Raw genomic sequence first — 27,711 nt, forward strand, 5'->3', positions numbered from 1 at the left:
TCTTAAGAAGGATTGCAAAATAGTGTGGCTGCCAATCCATCAAAATAGCTTTGATCAGCTGAAAGTCATTATTACTTCTGCCCCAGTCTTAAAGCTTCCTGATTTCTCCAAGGAATTTGAAGTGGTTACCGATGCTAGTAGTCTAGCACTTGGTGGTGTCTTAGGCCAAGAAGGCAGACCATTCGCTTATACTTCCCGCAAGCTGAAGCAATATGAAGCAAACTATGCCACCCATGATTTGGAACTCTTAGCAGTTGTTCATTGCCTCAAATTATGGAGACATTATCTCTTGGGAGGCAAATTCCAGCTTGTAAACTGACCACAAAAGTCTAAAGTGGTGGATCTTCACCCAGCCTAACCTCAACATGCGGCAAAGGAGATGGATTGAAATTCTACAAAAATATGATTTCGACATCAAATTTCGCCCTGGGAAAGATAATGTGGTAGCTGATGCACTTAGCCGCAAATCTTTCTTGAATGCAATTTCAATGCCAAATAATCCCATACTGGTCAAGGTGGAAGAAGTCTCATCTCATGACCCAGATTATCAAAGGATGATAAAGTTAGTACAAGAAGAGGGACATTCAGAGAAAGAGAAGAATCTAAACAAGGGATACTCCACTCATGAAGGAAGCCTCTACTTCAATCACAGGCTATGTATCCCTAAGGATCCTGCTTTAAAGAAACTAATTAGAAATGTCCATGTAATTATGGGTTTTTATGGTATAAATATCAATGATTTTATTATTTGAGTCATTTTTACTTAGAATCTTCAAATTCTGAGCCCAAATTTGAAATCTGCGCGCGATTTTACCCTAATATAAGATTTTACAGCATCCAAAACGGACACCGGATCAAGCCTATACGCTAATTTTAATCATTTTAGTTAAAAAACGGCGACCTTTAAACCTTAATAAATGCATGACCGCACGTCCGATTGACGAACGGTCTGAACCCCTGCGACCAGGAGAACCTCCCGGACAAAAAAAAAAAAATTTCGCCTCCCGGGGCGGTCCGGCACACAAATCGAGGCGGACGTCCCAAATTTGGGTACCCCGCCCCAAAATTTGGTCCGTACACACTTACTAGGGCGCCCGTACAATGGTCGCCCAAGAACCAAAGGACGGCCGCCCACTGTATGGTCCACGCGTACCCTTAGGTGGACACCCAGACCAGATAAGGTACATGCGTACCACTCCTTCCCCAGACAACCGCCGACACCGTACCTTTCCCCTAGACCCATGCAGGCCACTGATCCATAGCCTTTGAAGGTACACCGTCCTTTCGTCCTTGCTTTGCGCAGCGCCCGTACCCTCACCCCTCAGCTATATAAACCCCCGGGGTGCTCCACACAGACGGCACGCATTTCTGTGTAGCGTATGCCCTGTTGTGCCACCGTCCGCACCGCCGTAGCGTACTTGCTGCAAGTATAGCCGCCCTTGCAGCCACCCCTCTCACACCCCCTCATTTGGCTCTTTTCAGATAAGCCAATTTTCCTCCATCCCCCTCTTGCTAGAGGCCAGTGTCCTTAACTCTTCTCCCCCCCGTGTGAATAGACTTACAGAGAGGCTTGCAGCCACCCCTCCCAGCCCTCTCCACGTTTTTGCCTTTGCCCTTAAGGACATCTCACAATCCCCCCCCATTTGCGTAGACTTTAGTAAGGGTTTTTTGACTCAAGCGAGGGTTTGTGCGCCATTCTTTTGCTCGTACGGTGAGCAAACGAGCTCGGAATTCAGATCCGACTGAAGCGTTTCGATCGCAACAGCGAGCTCTACAAGGCGACGCCTAAGATGGCCTCATCTCAGAGATGACAAAATATCACCTCAAGAGGGGCACGTAACAACGAGATGGAGGGAGATGCGCCCAATGCGGCTCCAGTCCTCCCTTTTCAAGCCCCTCAAGGAAACGGTGGCTAGGTTAGCTTGGTTAATTCTCAAAAGAAGAGATTTTTCCTTAAATTAGTATTAATGAATGGTGTCTTTTTCTTTTAAAATGAGGACATAAAAATTATATGAAATTACGAATTATGTGATGTTGTATTCGATAAATTGCGTTGAAATTGCTATCTTCATGAATTGTGAATGCTATACTTAGAAAATTGCATTGAAGTTGTTATCTTTGGAATTCAAGATTTTTTTGGCTTCAACACTAACTCCGTTCCGTGCTTGTGTAGCCGGGCGGCGCAATTAGCAAAGCCTGGGAATGGCCCAAGGTATCCCTCATACCTTTGGGAGAATAAGGATCGCCGATTGAGGCGAGAGATTATGAGGCTGCCTAGTTCTGAGGGCCCAGGCTAGTGCGGTAAATAAGCCCACCCTAGTGTGCAGACATCCCTCTGAGGGACGGGAGGATCGAGCGATGGAGCCTGAGAGGGCGACAGGCCGGCTTGAGTCCTCGCCAGCGGGCCGACGATGAGGTGTATGGTCCCGTAGGGTTTTGCCCAGCATGTAGAGGCTGGAAGGCCGAATTCTAGATCATCGGTAGAATAAGAATAAGAGAGCCGGATTGGCTTGTATGGAAATGGATTCATGTATAAACTTTTTATATAATTGCATCTTATCTTTGGTATGATTGTATTGTGTAAGAAGGCTGTTTTAACGAACCTTGTGAAGAAGGGTCCTAATTAAGGAATATGTTTATTTATGTTAAACAGTGTGGTAGTATTAATTAGAAAACAAATTGATGCGTGAGTAGGGTGGAAAGTGGGAGGATGGAATGCCCTGATGACGACACCATCCTACGGACAGGTGGACCCGATTAGTCGGGTAGCTTTCCAACAGATTAAGTGAAAGCCCTACGTTAGATAGTTAGGTTCTTGGGCAACTCTATTCTAGAAGACTAGGTCAGCGGCTGTGCCTTGCATAAGATGAGGAAAAAAGCGTTGTCTCTAGAAATCAAGTCTAGTAGTTGCCCAATTTTTGATCAATTGTCCTATGGGTGATTTGATGTTTAGAAAATCACGCTCCCCCTGCGGGATAGAGCTAGGTCATACCTATGAATCGTATCCTTGAATCTCTACAGGGTCAAGGTGTCGATGAATAGGAAATTTTTCCCAAGATAAGACTTAGCGGACTATCTTAAGTGTTTCTCCCATTTTTAAAGGGAGGAACCTTACAGCAAAGGACTGCTACAAGAAGCAGAATGACATTAAAAGTGGGAAGTTGTAGCAAGGCAACTATGCATCATCTAGCAAACATGAAGGTGATTGATAGAAGTGAGTAGTTGTTGGTAATGCAGCACATGCTTAGTTCCATAACAAGGGATACATCAGGATCTCAAGATATATGATATGTGGAATCTGGTGCCTCTAACCACATGACCAATCATTCTCAGTGGTTTAGAGATATGTATAAAATGGAAAAAGCAGGTTATGTAGAAACAGGTGATGATACTGCGCATCCCATTACGCATGTTAGTAAAGTGCCATTTTCTATGCAGGATGGCAAAATAAAGTACTTGGCTAATGTACTTCATGTTCCAAATATTATAAAGAACCTGGTTTTTAATGGACAGATGGTTGAGCAGGGTCTACAAGTGAGGTTTAATCCTCAAGGATGTTTTGTGGAAGACTTCAAAAATAAGTGTCGCTTGGTTACAAAGGGTAATAGAAATGGCAAGATGTTTACTTTGGATGTGATGTGAACATTCTTAAGATAAAGGCAGTCATGTTTGTGCATGGAACACATGTCATTGTAGATATTGACATATTGCACAAGCGCATTAGTCATGTGAATGTATAGCGAGGGACTGAAGTATATGTAGGCCTAAAATATTGTTTCAGATTTGCCAAGGTTTAAGTTTGATGGTATGCATAAGGTATGTGAAACATGCCAACTTGGTAAGTAAGCCAAACATGCTTTCCCACATGAAAAGCATGTCAATGCAAGGCCATTGGATGTCATACATTTAGATGTATGGGGACTAACCAAGACTGCAACAATTGCAGGTTGTAGGTACTATGTTACATTCATTGATTGACCACACTAGGAAAGTGTGGGTTTATTTCATGAAGGAGAAAAGTGAGGTGTTTACTCACTTGCAGAGATTTAAAGCCTTGGTCGAGAAGGAAAAAGGCATGCAAATAAAATTCCTAAGATCAGATGGTAGGGGAGAATATTTCTCCAATGAGTTCAGCGATTTCTCGAGAAAGAAGGGAATCAAGAGGCAATTTATGTGCAAGTACACTCCGCAACAAAATGGTATTGCAAAAAGGAAATATAGGCACATTGCAGAAGTGGCACGTGCCTTGATGGCCAAAAAGAATATGCCACATTACTTTTGGGCAGAAGTCGCACGTGCCTTGATGGCCAAAAAGAATATGCCACATTACTTTTGGGTAGAAACAGTAGCAAGTGTTGTGTACATTATGAACAGCACATTCATTGCAATTGTTCATGGTATGACTCCTGAACAGAAGTTTATAGGCATAAGACCTGATGTGTCGCACTTGAAAGTGTTTGGGTGTATTGCATATGTACATGTTCTTGATGAAGTGAGAACAAAGTTGGATTCAAAGGCAAAGAAATGTATCTTCATTGGTTATGCTATGGAGCAAAAAGGTTATAGATGCTATAACCCTACCACTCGTGAGATGCGAATAAGCAGAGATGTTGTCTTCGATGAAATGTATAGCTGGCTTAGCTAGTATGCACTACTAGTGAAGGCAACAGAAGATGAAGATGTAAGAAGTGCTGATGCTAAACCACATGTAGAGCAAAAATTACAAGTGCTCAGTGGACCTGGGGAGTCCTCGAGCAGTGGATCCAATGTTAGCCCATGGGCAGGCACGTTCAGGAATGATGCAAGTACACATGTATCACAAAAAGGGAAGGAAAAGGTAGATCAACCTTTTGTGCCTCATCTGTCAGCAGATCACTCATATGTGGATGGTTACTCTAGTGGCTCTGAAGCAGAGCCTTGATGAGGAGCTTGGCATTCCATCTGTGGTTACTCCTGGTGTAAGGAGAACCAGGGCTCTTTTGAGAACACCTGGAAGTGATCCGTGTACACAGGTCTACGAGGGTTAGATATCCTATTGACAGGTTGAGATATAATGGATATATAGCCCATCATTGTGCTTACATGGTAAAATAAATACAAGAGGTTGAGCCCACTTGCTTTGAGCAGGCAATTGGAAATAAGAAATGGGAAAATGCCATGGATGAGAAGATGGCACAATTGGATGCAAATGCAACATGGGAGTTAGTGCCTTTGCCTAAGGAAAAGAAGGCAACTGGATGTAAGTGGGTGTATAAAGTCAAGAACAATGCTAATGGTTTGGTGATCAAGTACAAGGCAAGATTGGTAGCCAAGGGCTATGCACAGACTTATGGCATAGACTATGAGGAGACATTTAGCGCGATTGCAAGAATGACAACCATGAGAGCTATCTATGGCTGCAGAGTGAAGGGTTTGTCTTTACATCAAATGGATGTAAAGAATGCCTTCTTGCATGGTGATTTGCAAGAATAAGTGTACATGATGTAGCCACCAGGTTATGAGAGTGATGTACATCCAAATTTTGTGTGCAGGTTATGCAAAGCCTTGTATGGCTTGAAGCAGGCACCCAGAGCATGGTCAAACAAGATCGCGGAGTATCTTGTTACCATTGGATTTCAGATATCCAATGCAGATTTTTCACTATATGTGAAAAAGACAGATAGAGGGATCATGCTATTAGTCATCTATGTGGATGACTTGATTATCACTGCTGCTGATAGTCATGTAGACATACATGATGTCAAGATGCTTTTGAAGCAGAAGTTTGAGATGAAGGATTTGGGTGAGCTATAGTATTTCTTGGGCATAGAGGTGTTGAGATCACCTCATGGCATTTTTCTCTTGCAGAGGCAGTATGGCTTGGACATGTTGTCTAAGTATGGTATGATAGGTTGTAAGCCTATTTCAGTGCCATTAGAGCATAACACAAAGCTTTACAGGTGAGCTTTTGGAGGACCCCACTATATACAGGCGCATAGTGGGGGTAGTTTGATCTACATGACCATTACAAGGCCAGACTTAAGCTATGATGTTGGAGTCATTTTATGCAAGCCCCTAGGAAGCCACACTTGGATGTGGCTAGACAGATCCTCAGGTACATAAAGTCCACAATTGATTATGGACTTCTCTATGAGGATGTTATAGAGATATAGTTACATGGGTACACAGATGCTGATTGGGCTGGTAGTATTGCAGACAGGAGATCTACCAGTGGTTTTATGTTCTCATTTGGGAGTGCTGCTATGAGTTGGAGTAGTAAGAAGTAGCCAACAATCGTGCAGGAGGAAAGTTTGCAAAGTGGATTTGCGAGCTTCAAGAATTCTCTCACTTTTATTATAAAAACACCACTAGGGCCTCTCTTGCAGATTTGCTTACAAGGAAGGAAGAGGAAGAAGGAACATGAACAAAGGAAGAAGTATATAAAGATTTGGAGACACCACCAACTGCTTTCACTATGCATTTTGATGGAGCCTTTAGCCCTTCCAGGCAATGTGGGGCTCGGGGGATAGTTTTATTTGATCCAGAAGGAAAAGAGGTATGGGCCAAGGGTAGGGAATTTCCAAAGGCTATATCAAATAATGTGGCTGAGTACAATGCATTAATTTGGGGATTAGAAGATTGCATAAAAGATGAAATTAAAGAGGTAGAGGTTAAAGGGGATTCAGAATTGGTCATCCGATAAATGAAAGGAGAATATAAGGCAAGGAGTCCTAATCTCCAAGAATTGTATAAAAGGGCAATGGAGTTAAAAGAAGCTTTTGAGTTTTGTAAATTTGTGCATGTTAACAAGAAAGATAATCAAAAGGCTGATGAATTGGCTACTAAAACCTTGGCTTGTTTCAAAGTAGCTACTATTGCATTAATGGATACAGGTTGGCCTGAGCTCCAAGATGTTCAACACTATTTAGATACAGGATACTTCCCTTCTGGATTGAATCCTCAACAGAAGCAAAGACTTACAAGGAAAGCTCATCCTTACACAATTCTAGGGGATGTTCTTTACAAGCAAGGTAAGGATAAGATTCTTAGGATGGTAGTGACCCTGGAAGAATCTAAAAGGATTATGGAATTATGTCATGAATGTTCAGGTCACTTTGCCTCAGCCAGCACAACTCGGAGGATCCTTAACACAGGGTATTATTGGCCTCGACCTAGCAAAGATGTCTATGCGTGGTGCAAAAGCTATGAAGTATGCCAGGCATATGGGTATAAGCAATTAGTTCCCGGACCCTTAAAACCTATCCCAGCATATGGTCCATTTGAAAGGTAGGGATTAGATTTTGTATGGGAAGTATTACATATTGGTGGCCACAGATTATGCAACAAGGTGGGCAGAAGCAAAGGCCATGGTCGATCAAGGTTCGGTGGCATGCATCTCAGGGTTTGCAAGATCAACGCCCCGGATGTAGGTGCAGTTTTAGGGTTAGTAAAACAAACGACCAAGATATGCGTTTGATTTTAGGGTTCGTGGTGATATCGACGGCTGCATGGACGGCCTAGATCTCAAGTGAGTACCACGAGCGAGGTTTGTTTGACAGCCGCGATTCACTTCATACCACGATTGAGATATGTAAACAGCTAGGATCGCATCTTGGAATGGGCGCGAATGTATGGGTCGGATTGTGTAGATGTATCTCGATCGAGGTCTTTCAATGGCTTTGATTACATCTTGGTATCTTAAACAAGATATGTGGACATATGAGATCACATCTCCATACCTCGAACGAAATTTTTTAATGGTCTAGATGATATTTCGTTATCTCGTTCGAGATACGTGGATGATGGAGACGGCATCACTATGGCGTCGGCGCGGGCAAGTCAGGGGGGATCCACTGTGGCATTGACGTGGATCCGAGTGGCCTACATATCTTGATCGAGATAATGTGGTGGTGGTGACATGTACTGGTGACGTGGATGGTGATTTGAAACCCGGACCTGCTGGCATGGCATTAGTTGCTATCTCGTTCGATATATGGGACTTTAGGCTCGGGAGGCACGTGTTGTGTTTTGATTGATGGCGATATCACGATTGAGGTACTCCACCCGAGTTGTGTTGATGTCCTAATTTTAGAGAGAGTGAAGGAAAGTCAGTACCCTCATCTTGCAACCACCCGTTGGTGTCTTGTATACATGTCTAAAATCAAAGTCAAAATCCCTTCCCTTTACAAACCATTTTCATTGATAGTAATTTTGATACACCCTATTCATTCCAATATATATATCTCTATTTACAAATCAACCGTAGCCCCCCCATTTCATTCTCATACCCTACCTCCCTTTGTAGGCACCCACAAACGAATCAGCAAAACAAGAGAGGGGTGTTTGAAGGTAAGTAGGGCTTATGGCTACAGTGTATTTTGGTTAAACTGATTGAAGGGCGAGATCACGTGTGGTGGCATATGCCACATGTGAGATCACGTGTGGCATATGGAAGTAGATGTCATGCATATTGATATTGATTATAGACTAGACACTCCAAATAAGATGGTGAGTAGAAGGAAGGGAGTAACTACTTTCGCATTTCCCAATTCAGGAACTACATGTGAATGCATTAGTGTGTGTACGTACATATGTCAAGGAAAAGGTCTAAGTAGGCTACATCCCTAATCGAACCAAGCTCACAGACCTGACAATATGTCAAGCCATGTGACACACGAGTAGTGCAATGGTGATCTATCCACTCATCTTTATAAACAATATTGGGAAGGCTACGAAGGGATGATAGCATCGCCTCCAAGTCCGACACGATATGTAATGTAGATGGTGTGTCTCTAACAGTCCTACCTATAGCCGCTAACTCGCGGTCTACCTCTGCGCGATGAGGTCCACAATAGACGAGCAACCCTCCTCGTGGCCCTCCTCGCGTGACTCCATGCTAGTTCTTGAGCCTAACACAAATGGGTAGGTCAATGTGAAAGGTCCAATGCTTAGTGCTAAAGTAGCACTAATGAAGCTATAAACTTTCAACTTGTGAGGATCACATAGTCAATTGAAAGTAGAAAATCTTTTATTATATGGTATGTACTGTGATTTAGCAGTGTTGTGAGGTGGATTTTTATTTATCAAAAGCATTAAAAGACTTGAATGTCTCATTGTTTTTAAGACCACTATAAATATTTGACCCATGGTGTTTCTCTTACATCATGGTCATGCAGTTTCTTACTTTAGAGGTTACATATGTATGTATTGTGTGTGTACATACGTTGATGGCACAGAAGCGGTAAAGCTGTTTACGCCCTTATAGGGTGCCACACTTCCACACACGCATGCAAACACACCAGAACACCAGACCAAAGAGCATGAACAAGACTTATATTTCAGAAAAGACCTTCATCTTTACAGAATTGGATATCCAAGATATCCCAGACACCAGCTTCATCAAGCACCTGCTGCTGCTGCTGGTGACGATCAGCCCACTCCAGCTCCTGGTCGCTCCCAATCCATTCACTCTTGCTTCTCTACAGCCGACCTCTTCGTTCTTTGCACTGCACCTCAGTTGAAGATCTCTCTGCTACGCCACCAGCACATTACCAGTTCCCAAAGCAAAACCACAGTTACACCTCTGAACCTTCCTCTCTCTGGTTGCTAACCACACCTCACCAGAGAAGCATCCTTTCAATTTGCTGTCAACACCTGCAGCTAGCCCAACATCCAGCCCAAGCAAAAGAACATGCTTACGTGCTACCAGCCCCCGCCGGCTTCACAGCAACCCAACTCTCTCTCTGTCTCTCACTTGTACACAGCCCTTAACTCCTTGCATCCAGAGGCGGCCACCTTCACACGTACCCTGGTCGCAGCAGCTCCCCTCTTCTACCTGCAATTGACTCCAGCCTACTCCTCCACTGCCCACCAAAACCAACGCTAGGCTCTACTCCCTCCTTCCTTTGCTTCAGCCACCACCGATGACCATCCTTGGCGGCTCCCCCTACTATTTGGTGCTCTCTCCTCTACAGCCGGCATTACACCAGCCTTCCTCACCTCTCCTTGGACGTACGGCTGCTCCAACCACACGAACAAAAAGATCACACCCTCTGGCTCCCCTACGCATTCGACGATCTGTATCTTGTCACCCCTCTCCACTATATCCAGCCTGTCAACCTTCTCAGTCGACGCCAGCAGCTGCGCCAATCGCCAGCCCCGTCCGTAGCAAACCCAACATGTCCCTTCTCACTCTCCTTCACTGCCAACTCCTCTGTAGTGGTCAGCGTGCTCTCTCTCTTCCACCATGACCCGCCTTGCTCGCCCGGCTCTACTCGGTCAGTCGGCGCTCTCTTTGTTGACCTGCCCAACCACCGTAGCCACCGAGACCCAAACAAGGCCACTTCTCTTCCTGTTTTGCTGACGACCCTCCTCCCTATAGAGCCGCCCCCCTGCGCTGCGCCTACGCCAACTCCTCGTCGACTCTCTGCTTGCAGCCCTCAGGCTCCCCTGTGCAGTCCATGCTTCTTTTTCTTTTCGGCGACTTCTCTCTCCTCTTATCGCCAGCTACCGACGACCATCCATCAACCCGAGCCTCTCGACTCTGCGTCCAGCTGCCGTCTGCTCAAAACACCACGTCGTCGCCCCACTCCCTTCACGAAGCTTCAAAAAAAATGGGCCGCCAGATGGACGTGGTCTTTGCCAGCCACGTTGATATTTTCATTTTATTCTTTTTAAGCTTGGAAGAGGGCCCCTTTGCATTACCTTGTGCTTATGCTTCCAAAACCAAAAAAAAGAATTCGTCTCATTCTCGCTCATCCTTTTCGCTCTTCTTGCTGTCTTGATTTGGATTAGCAACTAGCGGGCTCATTACTAGTATTGTTTTATAGCTTCATTAGTGCTACTTAGCACTAAGCATTGGACCTTTCACATTGACCTGCCCATTTGTGTTACGCTCAGGCTCTAGCATGGAGTCACGCAAGGAGGGCCACCAGGAGGGCTGCTCGTCTATTGTAGACCTCATCTCGAAGATAGACCCGCGAGTTGGAGGCGATGCTATCATCCCTTCGTAGCCTTCACAATATTGTTTATAAAGATGAGTGGATAGATCACCATCGCACTGCTCGTGTGTCACATGGCTTGACATATTGTCAGGTCGTCCGATTAGGGATGGAGCTTCCTTAGACCTTTTCCTTGACATATGTACGTACACACACTAAGGCATTCACATGTAGTTTCTAAATTGGAAAATGCCGAAGTAGTTGCTCCCTTCCCTCTACTCACTGTCTTATTTGGAGTGTCTAGTCTAGAATCAATATCAATATGCATGACATCTACTTCCATATGCCACACGTGACCTCCGTGTTTGCTTGGTAGTTGCCATCTCTAAATTGTGGCAACTCATCAGCATGCTTAAATGTGGCCTCACCTCGCCGTGCATGATCTCTCGAGTGTGCCGGCACATCGCTGCCTTTGTGTGGTAAAGCCTTGCCACGTGAGGTGGCATCGCCTCGTAGAGCAATCAAGTTCTCACTTTCAAGACGTTGTGTCCAGGGTTTAATGTTTTCATGTGTGCAAAGGTTTAATATTGTAGGGACCGCCGTGGCGTTAATTTCGTTATTACTGTGGTTAACCCATATGCGAGTGTCACCACCTCTCGCGAGGGCTTCAAAGGCCGCGTCGTCGCAGATGTTTTCTCTCGAGCGGGGCGGATTGGTGGGGGCCTTGCGCAAGGGGGATCCTTTGTCCCGCCTACACACCTTGTGCAAGGGGGATCCTTTGTCCCGCCTACGCACCATCTCCCCGTTCACCCCCACGCTTTTTCTTTTTGTGCCCTAGCTTTTCATACCCTGCACTACATGCAAGGAACGCCATGGCTGCCCCCTTGAATCAACGTACATTAGCCATTGCGTCTTGATAAACAAGTAGAATCATCATCTGATTAATCAACGTACATTAGCCATGGCGTCTTGATAAACGAGTAGAATCATCATCTGATTAATTTGCTTCCAGTAGTAGAATCCTGGGAGGCCCTTCAATCATTTAAATCACCATACACCTGCAGCCACAAGCCCTACTTATAGCCATAAGCCCTACTTACCTTCAAACGCCCCTCTCTTGCGGATTCTTTTGCGGGCGCCTACACTGATCATCCTTCGTTGGAAGGATATTACTCCCTTAAGTGCGGTAACCCTAGATCACAAGCGACAGTCAGGGAGATAGTGCGGAGAATGTATCTCTAGGTGGTGAAGTATCTGTACACTCCACATACGAGCGACAGTTAGGGAGAAAGCATCTCTATTAGGTGGTGGAGTATATATACACAGGAGAGTTAGGGAGAGAGTATTTCTAGGTGGCGGAGTATCTCTATAATGAAAAGGTAGAAAAAGCGATTTTTCTCCCCTTCAATGAGAGGAAGGTGTGAGTTGAGCATTCTTGCTCAACTAAGTGAGGAAAATGTTTGTGAATGGTAGCATCTAAGAGAGCATCTTTCTTTTCTCCTTTGGTGAGAGGAAAAGCATGAATGTTGTGTTCTTCCCTAAATAAGTGGGGGAAATGTGTGCAAATGCTAGCAAAGTTTGGGCATTCTAAGAAAGCATGTCGCTCACTCTCCCATCATACGTCACGAGACATCAAGAGAAAAATGTGTGCAAGTTCGTTGGACTTTATGGCCCCTAAGCTATCATCTAGTCTCACACTATAAGTTGCGAGAATTGAGTTGTTGAGAGGCATAAATGCTATAAATAGCACACTATGGTAGTGGCTCTCCTACCTAAAGGGGCACCTGGTAATCTCTGTCAAATAAGAAAGTAAGCTTGTGGATAGGATCAATTGTTGACACCCACCGGTCATATATCTAGTGTCCCCTTGGCTTTCCCATTTGATAAATAGCATACTATGGTAGTGCCTCTCAAACATATAGGGGGGCAACTAGTAATCTCTCTCAAATAAGAAAGTAAACTTGTGGATATAGGATCAAGTGATGACACCCACTAGTCATATCTAGGGTCACCTTGGCTTTCCCATTTGATAAGGTATTGTTTGCTCAAGGACACAAATGGGCTAGTAGATCCATCACTGACAATGTGCAAGGCATCCCATGGAGAAAACAATTGTTCCATCCCCAACACAGTAGGAGAAGTGGGTAGGGGGTTTGTTGTTTTCACATTATTGAAGGTTTTGTAAGAAACTTCTCTTGAATCCTTTTTACGTTTTTCCATGTAGATGAGGAGATGCTAGCACCACCCCTTACCTCCCCATACCATCCATGTAGATGTGGAGATGCTAGCACCACCCCTTACCTCCCCATACCATCCATGTAGATGTGGAGATGTTAGCACGACCCCTTACCTTCCCATGCCATCCATGTAGATGTGGAGATGCTAGCAACGCCCCATACCTTGATGCCATAGAGTAGAACTAGAATGTATATGTGGAGATGTAAGCACCACCCTTACCTCTTGATACCTTGATGCCATGGAGAAGAATTAGCATTCCCAAAGTGATAAGGAGATGCTACACCACCCCATACCTCAGCACATGTACACGTACACCTGTGCATGCATAGGTATGCACACACATGGTTGCGTTTATAGACAAACACCCAATAGCCGGACACACACACATACACACACATAGATGCTAAACACACACATCCACGCATGCCAAACACAAACACACACAAACAAACAAACAAACATAAGAAGTTTTTGTGGGAAAAAATATCAAAACTTTCAAATGAATATATAATATTTTCAAATGGGATTACACTATTACAGTATGTATATTCTCCCAAAGGGTACTATTTTCTTAGGTGTGTGCCACCTATGGTTGGATTTAACTTGATTGAGAAGGAGGGGTATTGCCTGTGAAATGGACTACAAAGGGAGGTAGGGTAGGAGAATGAAATAGGGGGGCTAAGGTTAATATGTAAATAGAGAAATATATAGTGGAATGAATAGGGTGTATCAAAATTACTATCAGTAAAAATGGTTTGTAAACGGAAGGGATTTTGATTTTGATTTTAGACATGATATACAATGTAAGCTATATATTTAAATCTATTTGCATTTAACTTTAACTAGATCCTACATATTATAATATACGGGTCTGTTATGAATAAACAGAGCATGTAGGAGACAAGGAAAGGAAGAGTGGTGGTTTAGACCTGACACAAGACACGTGTTCACATGTAGAACATTATAATGTTCATCTGTTATAAATGAACAAAGCACGTAGGTCATATTAAACAATTTTGGGAAAAGGAATTAGAGTGGCATCTTAGAACTTTCATATTGATACGAAACACAAGTTTTCTTGTATTTGGATAATAACATTGTGATATCCTTTATTTCATGCCACCCACAAGAAATGGGTGCTCGATGATGGTCAACTTTGAAGTCCACATATTCTTAGTGTTAATGCTTTTAGCATTTCGGGTTCTAAATGCGGGGTTTAAATAGTCAAAGATGCTAATATTATTATAGTTTAGAATTTTAATAATTTAAAGTTAAAAGAAAACCATGCCTCATATCCCATATAGTCTTAGTCGTAAGGGGTGCACAGAGCATAGCATCTATACCTTCAACTGTACATCAATCTTAAAATCATAAAACATTGTGATAAATGCAAATAAGTTTGTTCTTTGGTTGCACTATGGTTTTTACTACTATATGGGCATCCATATATGCTAATGTGAGTACTACACTACAATGTTTGTGTGTGTGTATGTGAGAGAGAGAGAGAGAGAGAGAGAGAGAGAGAGAGAGAGAGAGGGAGGGGGGGAGGGGGGGAGATCATATTACCTTATGTGGAGGATGGATACAACCTACGAGACCGTACAAAGGCATTGCATACATATTCAAACGAGAGAAACCATGCGCAAAGGTAAGAGCATATTTGTTCAAGTAGACTCCACAAAGATATGGATAGACCAAAGGGACACATTTGTGTTACCGGAGCATTGTGGACAGGTTGTCTTCAGACTCGAGAGATCATAGGTGGTTGTTTGTAATCCAAATTGATTCACTCAGTAAACAAATATTTGAAGATATAGAAATATAAGATGCAATAGAGGTTGAGGAACCCACTCTAGAAGCATGAGAGGTAGATATTGATACACTTGAACAACTAGAAGAAGGATCAAACAAGGTATCATAATTGCACAATTAGAAATTGAACTAAAAGCAAACACAATGGCTAATCTGGAATTCGAAGAAGAAATAGAAGAACAACTTTCAACACAACCACCTCTAATTATGCCAGAAATAGAAGTACAACTTTCAACACAACCACCTCCAATTATGCCAGAAATAGAAGAGGACGATATGGATGAACTGCCTTCTACTCGAACAACAAACAAATCTCCACCCATTGATGAAGATGAAGATGGAGAGGTCTTTCTAGAAATAGATGTATTAGAGGCATGGATCTAGCTGAGGATGAGAGAGTCGATAATAAGCTATAACATCTTATTTATTTCTTATTTGACAATCAATATACATTTTTGTCACACTTTTCTTGTTTGTGACCATTACCCAATCAGCATCTGTGTACCCATGTACACATATCTCAGTCCCAATTTCATAAAATAGTCCACAATGCAAAGTAGACCTCACATACCTCAGTATGCGTCTTAATGCATCCAAATGCGGCTTCCGAGGAACCTGCATAAACTGAGTCACCAACCCAACAGCATAGCTCAAATCTAGCCTGGTGATCGTCATGTAGATCAAGCTTTCTACTATGCGCCTATACATAGTAGGATCCTCCAAAATCTCTCCTGAATCTGCACTCAACTTGCCATTCTGATCCAATGGCACTGAGATAGGCTTACAGCCTATCATACCATACTTGGACAACATGTCCAAGCCATATTGTCTCTGCAGTAATCCAATACCATGTGGTGACCTAATCACCTCAATGCCCAAGAAATATCTAAGCTCCCCCAGATCCTTCATCTCAAACTTCTGTCTAAGCAAGATCTTTATATCAAAGATCTTTGCATCATGGTCCCCCTTAATGATCAGGTCATCTACATAGATGACAACAAGCACAACCCCTCTATCACTATGTCTCACATATAACGAGAAATCTGCATTCGCTACATGAAAGCCAATAGTGACAAGATATTCAGAAATCTTGTCAAGCCATGCTCTTGGTGCTTGTTTTAAGCCATACAAGGCTTTCTTCAACCTGCAAACATGCTCATAACTAGGTGGCTACAACATATACACTTCTTCCTGCAAATCCCCATGCAAGAATGCATTCTTTACATCCATGTGATGTAAACACCATTACTTTGACGCAGCCACTGCTATCACAACTATTGCCATCTTGGCAACTGGGCTGAAAGTTTCCTCATAATCAATGCCATATGTCTGCGCATATCCTTTGGCTACTAATCTAGCCTTGTACCTGCTTATGCTTCTATCACTGTTATGTTTTACTTTGTACACCCACTTGCATCCAATGGCTTTCTTGCCTTCAGGCAATTTCACTAAATCCCAAGTATCATTTTCATATAGTGCATCCATCTCCTCATCCATAGCTTTCTTCCAACACACATTTCCAACAACCTCATCAATGCATGTGGGCTCTACAACCTATATAACTTTTGCCATGTATGCATAATGATGTGCCACATAACCATCATAGGTAAACCTCTGCTGCACAGGATTCTTCACTCTCCCAAATCTTCGCAGCTTTGCATTCATGGCTTCCATAGCCTTCTTTACACCAGGTGTTCTCATAGCTGGTATCCCAAGATCCTCATCAAGGCTCATCTCTGAGTCACTAGACTCTCCATCAACATGAGAATGCCCTGGAGAAATGTGAGAGAAATGTCAGGCATACTAAGGGGCTCAACCACTTTCTCTTTGCCTTTATGTGATGTACTAATGACATTTGCAGGACTGGTATTATAACGCGGCCTGCTGCCACTCCATGGTCTACTGAACCACTAGATGAGGACTCTCCTGGTCCCCTCAAAGACTATGATTGCTAACTTATATTTTGTGCAACCACATTTCCAATCACATCAGCCCCAACAGCTTCTTTTTCAGCAGCATACCAGTTGCTCATCTCATCAAAAACAACATCCCTGCTTACCCTCAACTCACATGTAGCAGGGTTATAACACCTGTATCCATTTTTCTCAAGGGAATACCCAATAAACACACATTTTTTAGCTTTTGGATCCAGCTTAGTTCTCAGCTCATCTGGCACATGCACATATGCAATGCATCCAAAGACTTTCAGATGAGACAAATCAGGTTTTTTGCCAGTAAATACTGGCTTTGCCAATTTTCATGGCCTCTTTACTCCCCCTGCCTCTGAATTGGCCTCTTCCACCTGCGTGTTGTTGTTGTTGTAAATTTTGGGACTTTTGTTGTTGCTGGTGCTGGCCATAATTCTGATTACCTGTTCAGTCACCTCCTTGACCGCGTCCACGGCCTCCTCTACCTCGTCCTCTTCTTGAACTTGTGTAGAAGGCCTGTTCCTCTGAACTGTTTTTGTTTTGTGAAGACTGTTGGTCTTCACCCAAGCTCTTCTCTTCTATAATCAATATAGACACCAAATCTGTGAAATTGGGAATGTTTTCTCGAGTCTGAATAGACGTCTTGAACGCCTTGTATTGTGGCCCGAGACCACGTAGACAGACTTCCACCTTATCATCATCATCTACTGAAACGCCAATAGATGCAAGGGATTCCACAATACCCTTAATCTTCAATGCATAGTCATTCACAGACATACTCTTTTTCTCCACAGTATGAAGTTCATTCTTCAACTGTATCTTTCGTGCCTTGGTATTCGTTTTATAGAGTTTTACGAAGGTGTCCCATGCCTCCTTGGGGGACTTGGCATCCTATATGTGCCCAATCATGGTGTCCTATATACTGATAGAGAGCCAATACATAACTTTTTTGGCTCCTTGTTCCAATCCTTAAACTCTTTCACATCTGCAGTAGTCGAATTGATCTCCGGTATTTTCGGTGCCTCTTCATGCTCACCTTCTATGTAGTCCCAGTAACCCTTTCCCATCAGGACATTTATCAACCTGAACCTCCAAGCATGGAAGTTGTTCTTGTCAAGCTTCTCAGTAACAATCTCGTTTATGCCATCATTTGACATCTTGCCAGACACAAAAATTTACCAGAAACAGCACTCTGGTTTGTTCTACACAAACTACTGTATTTTCTGCAGCGGTACTCTACTAGACTCAAACGTCACAACCACCGGCCTCAATGTGCATAAATACACCCAATGGCAACTGTTTGACCTCCTTGCACCACACACAATGTCTGCACAATCTGTCTTCCTGCAGTTCTTAAAACAAAATGCTGCATAGAATCGATGACTTACCCTCAGTGCTCGAAATCGCCTGCTTTCCGAAAAACAGAGGTCCTAACGTGCCCGAAACGCATTTTTAGCCCGAAAAATAATGTCCGATAGGATCGATAGGACAGTATAGTTTCCCTATAGCTTTACTTCCACGAAGAAAGCTCCTCAATCAGAGATCGTTTGCCGATGCCTCCCGTAGAGCTCCCGACAAGGGTGTAGTCATCGCCAACACAAATAGGGAAGAGTAGATGAAGCTCTTACCCTCGTACCGCTTCCTGTGCTTCTCTTGCTTGCAGCTCAGCCCTTAGCATGAACCAGGCTCTAATACCATGAAAAGATGCAGGGGAGAAGAGAGCTTGAGCTCTTGCAAGCACACACACTCACAAAACCCTAAAAGAGAACACACAAGGTGAGAGGCTGAAAATATTCTTCTTCTTCACACAACACTCAACACACCATATACAAAGATAAGAGTACACACAATATGAAAAGGTACTCAACCAAATACATACTAGGGTTCTCTATAGTGTGAACCCAACTAAATGAGCTCGCACTATAACTATGCTAGAATGGCTGTCACACAGCCTGTCATCCCACTGGCCGCATATCACCCATGATCTCACCAACCATGCCAGTGGTGTAAGTATGGGGCCTATCCCCCAGGCGTACTATATGGGCATCCATATATGATAATGTGAGTACTACACTACAATGTTTGTTTGTGTGTGTGTGTGTGTGTGTGTGTGTGTGTGTGTGTGAGAGAGAGAGAGAGAGAGAGAGAGAGAGGGAGGGAGGGAGGGAGGGGGGGAGATCATATTACCTTATGTTGAGGATGGATACAACCTACGAGACCAATACGAAGGCATTGCGTACATATTCAAAGGAGAGAAACCATGCACAGAGGTAAGAGCATATTTGTTCAAGTAGACTCCACAAAGATATGGATAGACCAAAGAGACACATTTGTTTTACCGGAGCATTATGGGCAGGTTGTCTTCAAGGCAGACCCGAGAGATCATAGGTGGTTGTTTGTAATCCAAATTGATCCACTCAGTAAACAAATATTTGATGATATGAAATATCAGATGAAGTACGGGTTGAGGAACCCACTCTAGAAGCATGAGAGGCAGATATTGATACACTTGAACAACTAGAAAAAGGATCAAATGAAGGTATTGTAATTGAACAATTAGAACTTGAACTAAAAGCAAACACAATGGCTAATCTGGAATTCAAAGAAGAAATAAAAGAACAACTTTCAACACACAACCACCTCAAATTATACCGGAAATAGAAGAGGACGATACGGATGAAGTGCCTTCTACTCCAACAACAAACAAATCTCCACCCATTGATGAAGATGAAGATGAAGATGAAGATGAAGATGAAGATGAATGTGGAGAGGTCTTTCTACAAATAGATGTATTAGAGGCATGGATGAGCTGAGGATGAGAGATCGATGATGAGCTATAACATCTTATTTCTTTCAAATATTTCTTTCTTATTTGACAATCAATATACATTTTTGTCACAGTTTTCTTGTTTTTGCGACCATTAATGCAAGCCTTGGCAGACACTTGTTATAATTCCTTGTAAATATTGCTACATATATCCTTGTATTTGGGATCATTAGTGCAAGCTTTGGCAGATGAATATTCTCATATCAATTTCTTATAAATACTACTAAATATCTTTATATTTCTTTGAAAAGTAACTAAAATTTGGGTTGATACAGACTATGAGAACTGAAAACACTTGAACTTTTCTTAAAAATCACACCAAACATGTTACAGGACCATGGTACATGAAGATTAGAATATGCCACAAATTAAATAATAGAAGAAATAAACCATAAACATCATAGCATAAATCAAGAGCATGAAAATCAAAGAACACAAGATTGGGTGGAATCTCCCTCTCTCTCTCTCTCTCTCTCTCTCTCTCTCTCTCTCTCTCTCTCTCTCTCTCTCTCTCTCTCCCCCGACGTGTGTGGCTCTACTCCCACACGTAGTATTTAAATCATATTCATCAACTTAGCCCTTGGAGCCATAAATAGCATAGCTTTTCTAAAATTGGGCTTTTATGAAATTTAACCTTAGTCCAATTCTTTTAAAGCATCTCATAAAAAATAAACATTGCCCACCATATCTAAAATTGGCCAAATCATACAAAATCAAATATTTAGCACACATGTGCTTGGCTAGATAATATTTGCCAATGTCCACCTTGGTTGTTCCAAACTCGTGATCTATACTCAACATAGTCCAAAATGTTAGATCACAATTACATTGAAATAACTCACAAAAATAATTCTAACAAATAGAAATCATTCACTACCATGCTTCACACATGAACCATACATCACACATACCTAATTAGATTCACTCACATGATAAAATATTCTGAAAAATCTCTCTCGTGATAGTCCTCCCGTTTGAGAAGACAATCGTCCTCAGTTGTAAACGATGAGCACACATGAGTGATCAAACACATTAATCATTCCCACATTGGATTCATTCACAATGGCATTATGTATTTAAGTGGATTCACTCCCACATGTCCTCACACGCATCGCACATGCCTTAGAGTTGATCGGATTTACTCACAATCAAACTCACATAACCTTTACACACGTCACACGTGTCTTGAGTTGATCGGACTCACTCACAATCAGACTCGTACATTGATTCACTCACAATGTTTTCATACGTGACACGTATTCACAAAGTATACCACACGTTTCACATATGTCAGAGTTGGTTGGATTCACTCACAACCAACTATGATCACCCTCATCAAGAATTAATTCAAAAGAGTTGATTGGATTCACTCAAAATCAAACTCACGCATTTCTTACATGCGTTACACATGTCACAGTTGGTTGGATTCACTCACAACTAAATAATTCTTTAATCACACTTAGGTCACCTAAGATATTCTTTTCACTTATTAGATAACCCAATAAATTAATTACCATAACAATTCTTCTTGTTTGGGTTGCAAAAGACCTCAGTTGCATATTTAATTAGCAAGTGAAGAGAGTTAGAATCTAATATTCATCATCACAGATAGAACTCCTCTCAACACTAGATTATGATAAGTTATCCGTCACAAATAAATATCACTTAGATTATCCGTCGTCTTCTCAGACATACACCAATACAAGTATCTTCATAGACACTAACACGAGTATCTTTCACAGACACCAACACAAGTATCTCTCACAGACATCAACATAAGTATCTCTCATAGACATCAACACAAGTATCTCTCACAGACACCAACGGGTGGTTGCAAGATGAGGGTACTCACTTTCATTCACTCTCTCTAAAATTGGGACATCAACACAACTCGGGTGGAGTACCTCCATCGTGATATCGCCATTCAATCAAAACACAACAGTGCCTCCGGAGCCTAAAGTCCCATATCTCGAATGAAATACGAACTAATTCCACGCCAGTAGTAAGGTCCCGGTTTCAAATCACCATCCATGTCACTAGTACGTGTCACCACCACCACGTTATCTCGATCAAGATATGTAGGCCACTCGGATCCACGTCAATGCCGCAGTGGATCCCCCTTGACTTGCCCGCTCCGATGCCACAGTGATGCCATCTCCATCGTCCACATATCTTGAATGTGATAACGAAATATCATCTAGACCATTGAAAAATCTCGTTCGAGGTATGGAGATGTGATCTCATCTGTCCACATATCTTGTTTAAGATACACAAGATTTAATAAAAGCCATTGAAAGCCCATTCCAAGATGCGATCCTAGCCGTTTACATATCTCAATCGAGGTATGAAGTGAATCGCAACCGTCAAACAAACCTCGTTTGTGGTACTCACTCGAGATCTAAACCATCCATACAGCCGTCGAGGTCACCACAAACCCTAAAATTAAATGCATATCTTGGTCGTTTGTCTCACTAACCCTAAAACTGCACCTACATCCAGGGCGTTGGTCTTGCAAACAATGAAATGCATGCCACCGAACCTTGATTGAGGAAAAAAATCACCTCATTCTCACACATCGTTTTCGCTCTCCTTACTCTCTTGATTTGGATTAGCAATTAGTGGGCTCATTATAGTATTGTTTTATAGCTTCATTAGTGCTACTTAGCACTAAGCATTGGATCTTTCACATTGACCTGTCCGTTTGTGTTAGGCTCAAGTTCTAGCATGGAGTCACACGAGGAGGGATGCTCGTATATTGTGGACCTCATCGCGGAGATAGACCGCTAGTTAGCGGCTATACGTAGGACTGCTAGAGAGACACACCATCTACATTACATATTGTGTCGAACTTGGAGGCAATGCTATCATCCCTTTGTAGCCTTTACAATATTATTTATAAAGATGAGTGGGTAGATCACCATCGCACTACTCGTGTGTCACATGGCTTGACATATATTTCAGGTCTATGAGCTTGGTGTCCCGATTAGGGATGGAGCCTACTTAGACCTTTTCCTTGATAGCCGTGGGATGCGGCCTGGGGCAAGCCTGGGGCAGGGAAGCCCCTTACTATTTCACGATGTTCGCATCCTTGTATGGTGGCACATATCTGATATGTTACCGCATATGGGAGGATGTGGAACAACCACTAGATTCCCATATAGTTCACAAAGCAATTATATGCGGAGTTTGTCTTAGGGGAGAAGGTGGATTACACTAGCCATCGACTTGGTGGTGGTGCTGGTCGAGGTTATCTCCAGGACGAGGGTAGGCGGCCTCCACTATCCCTTCGTGTAGCTGCTACAGATCCTACGTTTTAGCCTTTGTCAATGGTCGAGGAACTTGGCACCACCCAGGTGGGTATTGGTGTACGGAGTACCACAGAGAGCAAATAGCATGTGGTGCGCTTGTTTTCATGATCAATACCAATATATGTTGAGGTATTTACACATATTTATTACTTCTTAAGGTTTTTCATAATCATTTTTTATATGTTTATATATACTTTTCTATATTTTTTAAATGAGCGGCATGGTGGTTGATTGTGTCACGTAGGGTCCCACACCTACTAGTGAGAGACTCACTCAGGAGTTTAATAGAGGAAAGAGCGGAGATTGACCGCCTTAGAGTAGCATTGTAGACGGTAGAGACACCCACTACAGAGGCATGCCATGCGTGAGAGTTTGACATCCAGTAGTTAGATTTCTCTTGTACACATAAAAGAGTGAGTAGGCCCGGACGACTGAGGTAGAGAGTTCTAGAGCTGAGGTGAATTAGCACATGATTATGGAGCGGATTGCATAGCATAGGGCAGAGCATTTGATACTGCATGTTCGAGAGTTTCGTAGATCTTTAGACGTGATAGTGCCTTACTTGCCTCTATATCCACGGCCTGTTATAGAGGTTTTTTGACGACCTCTCCCTCAGAATGCACCACCATTCCTCCGTGTGATGCCTGCTACACTCTATGCCTCAGGGACATTGATAGTACTAGTGAATATGATCTTGGATATGGACATTTTTTCCATTTGTCCTACATCACCCAGGAGCTAGTATGCTTCTTGGCATGTCTCTCTTACCGAGCATGCATTGACCTAGTGACATACAGAGTTCTCGACATTGACGATATTCACCCAGGATTTGCTCGAGTAGATGCTAGGACTGACAGGCCACTTGATTTTACCTCAACTATTGACTTAGGACATGACATCACCGATGATAGAGATCAAGAGCCTGAGATGCCTCTAGAGATTGAGTGGAGTGCACACGAGTTTGATGCATACTAGAGAGTCCTTCAAGAAAGCTAGCTCATAGCACACAAGCGCGTGGGTGGTGTTGGTCCTAGTGGCACCTTGGGTGATGGTGCTAGTAGCAGTGCTACTTCCATGAGATATAAAGGCATTCAAGGATTAGAAATAGGTTTCAAGAAAAGCCATATACTGGCTATCAATTAGTGTCAAAGACACTATGATAGGACACATACAAGATGCAAATACTCCAATAGTTTTATGGTAGAATCTAGTTCATATGTTCCAAACTAACACAAAGGCAAGGAAGTTACAGTTAAAGAGAGTTGCATACTGTGGAAAAGAAAAGCATGTCCGGACATCAATGAATATGCCTTAAAGATCAAGGACATTGTTTTGAATCCCTTGGGTCTATCAATGTATCAATGGTGGAGGATGATGATTTGGTGAGTGTCTGTCTGAATGGGCTTGGCAAAGAGTACAAGCCATTCAAGACCTCCATTGCAATTAGGGAGAATATTCCCAACTTTCGGGAATTGATATCTATGCTGATCATAGAAGAAAAGGCTTTAGGTGAGGATTCTTCTTCACAAAGCAAGAACACATCGGAACAAGCCTTCTACTCTAATTCAAGTAGAGGCAAAGGTAGAGGCCGTGGTTGATTGAGGCCAAGGTGGTGGCCGACAAGAAAATCAAAATTATCGACAACAATAGTCCAATGATTCACATCAGCAATCATAAACAAGTGGAAGAGGCTAGTCTAGAGGCAGGGGGAGCCAAAGAGGCCGAGGTGGTTGGCAAAGAAATCAAAATGAAAATAGCATAGAGTGCTATTACTATGGCAAACCAAGACACATGGCAAAGGACTGCTACAAGAAGCAAAATGACATTAAAAGTGGGAAGTTGTAGCAAGGCAACTATGCATCATCTAGCAAACATGAAGGTGATTGATAGAAGTGAGTAGTAGTTGTTTGTAATGCAGCACATGCTTAGTTCCATAACAAGGGATACATCAGGATCTCAAGATATATGATATGTGGATCCTGGTGCCTCTAACCACATGACCAATCATGCTCAGTGATTTAGAGATATGTATAAAATGAAAAAAGCAGGTTATGTAGAAACAGGTGATGATACTGCGCATCCCATTGCGCATGTGGTAAAGTGCCATTTTCTATGCAGGATGGCAAAATAAAGTACTTGGCTAATGTACTTCATGTTCCAAATATTATAAAGAACCTGGTTTTTAATGGACAGATGGTTGAGCAGGGTCTACAAGTGAGGTTTAATCCTCAAGGATGTTTTGTGAAAGACTTCAAAAATAAGTGTCGCTTGGTTACAAAGGGTAATAGAAATGCCAAGATGTTTACTTTGGATGTGATGTGAACATTCTTGAGATAAAGGCAGTCATGTTTATGCATGGAACACATGTCAATGTAGATATTGACATATTGCACAAGCGCATTGGTCATGTGAATGTATAGCAAGGGACTAAAGTATATGCAGGCCTAAAATATTGTTTGCAGGTTTGCCAAGGTTTAAGTTTGATGGTATGCATAAGGTATGTGGAGCATGCCAACTTGGTAAGCAAGCCAAACATGCTTTCCCACATGAAAAGCATGTCAATGCAAGGCCATTGGATGTCATACATTTAGATGTATGGGGACTAACCAAAACTGCAAAAATTGCAGGTTGCAGGTACTATGTTACATTCATTGATTGACCACACTAGGAAAGTGTGGGTTTATTTCATGAAGGAGAAAAGTGAGGTGTTTGCTCACTTGCAGAGATTTAAAGCCTTGGTCGAGAAGGAAAAAGGCATGCAAATAAAATTCCTAAGATCAGATGGTGGGGGAGAATATTTCTCCAATGAGTTCAGCGATTTCCTGAGAAAGAAGGGAATCAAGAGGCAATTTACATCCAAGTACACTCCGCAATAGAATGGTATTGCAAAAAGGAAATATAGGCACATTGCAGAAGTGGCACGTGCCTTGATGGCCAAAAAGAATATGCCACATTACTTTTGGGCAGAAGTGGCACGTGCCTTGATTGCCAAAAAGAATATGCCACATTACTTTTGGGCAAAAGCAATAGCAACTGTTGTGTACATTATGAATAGCACACTCTTTGCAACTGTTCATGGTATGACTCCTGAACAGAAGTTTATAGGCATAAGACCTGATGTGTCACACTTGAAAGTGTTTGGGTGTATTGCATATGTACATGTTCTTGATGAAGTGAGAACAAAGTTCGATTCAAAGGCAAAGAAATGTATCTTCATTGGTTATGCTATGGAGCAAAAAGGTTATAGATGCTATAACCCTACCACTCTTCGTGAGATGCAAATAAGCAGAGATGTTGTCTTCGATGAAATGTGTAGCTGGCTTAGCTAGTATGCACTACTAGTGAAGGTAACAGAAGATGAAGATGTAAGAAGTGCTGATGCTAAACCACATGTAGAGCAAAAATTATAGGTGCTCAGTGGACCTAGGGAGTCCTCGAGCAGTGGATCCAATGTTAGCCCATGGTCAGGCAGGTTCAGGAATGATGCAAGTACACATGTATCACAAAAAGGGAAGGAAAAGGTAGATCAACCTTTTGTGCCTCATCTATCAGTAGGTCACTCATATGTGGATGGTTACTCTAGTGGCTCTGAAGCAGAGCCTTGATGAGGAGCTTGGCATTCCGTCTGTGGTTACTCCTGGTGTAAGGAGAACCAGGGCTGTTTTGAGAACTTCTTCCTCTCTCTCTCTCTCTCTCTCTCTCTCTCTCTCTCTCTCTCTCTCTCTCTCTCTCTCTCTCTCTCTCTCTCTCTCTCTCTCTTACAGATGAGATCTTTTGGCATCATACCCAAGCCAGCAGATTGCATATAATCTATGTAAAAACCCATGACTGTACCTTGCTAGCCCAAAGTCGGATATCTTCAAGATGGCATCTTTGCTGTAGGTAGACAGAAAGAGATTCTGCATATGTGCAGGCGAACACAGATACCCATTCACTTGTATATTTCAACACGAAGCACCCATTGTTACAGCATGTAGTAGTTTCTAGGATCTTGGGGTAGTCAATTGACCAAAACTTTAGCTCTTGTGTGACAAGTTGGTGACTCCCCCGCCTTTATGGAGAGTTGGTTGAGCTCTTGAGTAATGAGGTTGAGTAGTTGGCAGTGATTCGTGTACACAGGTCTACGAGGGTTAGATATCCTATTGACAGGTTGATATATAATGGATATATAGCCCATCATTGTGCTTACATGGTAAAAGAAATACAAGAGGTTGAGCCCACTTGCTTTGAGCAGGCAATTGGAAATAAGAAATGGAAAAATGCCATGGATGAGAAGATGGCAACATTGGATGCAAAAGCAACATGGGAGTTAGTGCCTTGGCCTAAGGAAAAGAAGGCAACTGGATGTAAGTGGGTGTATAAAGTCAAGAACAATGCTAATGGTTTGGTGATCAAGTACAAGGCAAGATTGGTAGCCAAGGGCTATGCACAGACTTATGGCATAGACTATGAGGAGACATTCAGCGCGGTTGCAAGAATGACAACCATGAGAGCTGTCTATGGCTGTAGAGCGAAGGGTTTATCTTTACATCAAATGGATGTAAAGAATGCCTTCTTGCATGGTGATTTGCAAGAATAAGTGTACATGATGTAGCCACCAGGTTATGAGAGTGATGTACATCCAAATTTTGTGTGCAGGTTACGCAAAGCCTTGTATGGCTTGAAGCAGGCACCCAGAG

The sequence above is a fragment of the Cibotium barometz genome, chromosome 5 (assembly GCF_041138505.1).
Source record: "Cibotium barometz isolate CiBa-2024 chromosome 5, ASM4113850v1, whole genome shotgun sequence".
Lineage (NCBI taxonomy): Eukaryota > Viridiplantae > Streptophyta > Polypodiopsida > Cyatheales > Cibotiaceae > Cibotium > Cibotium barometz.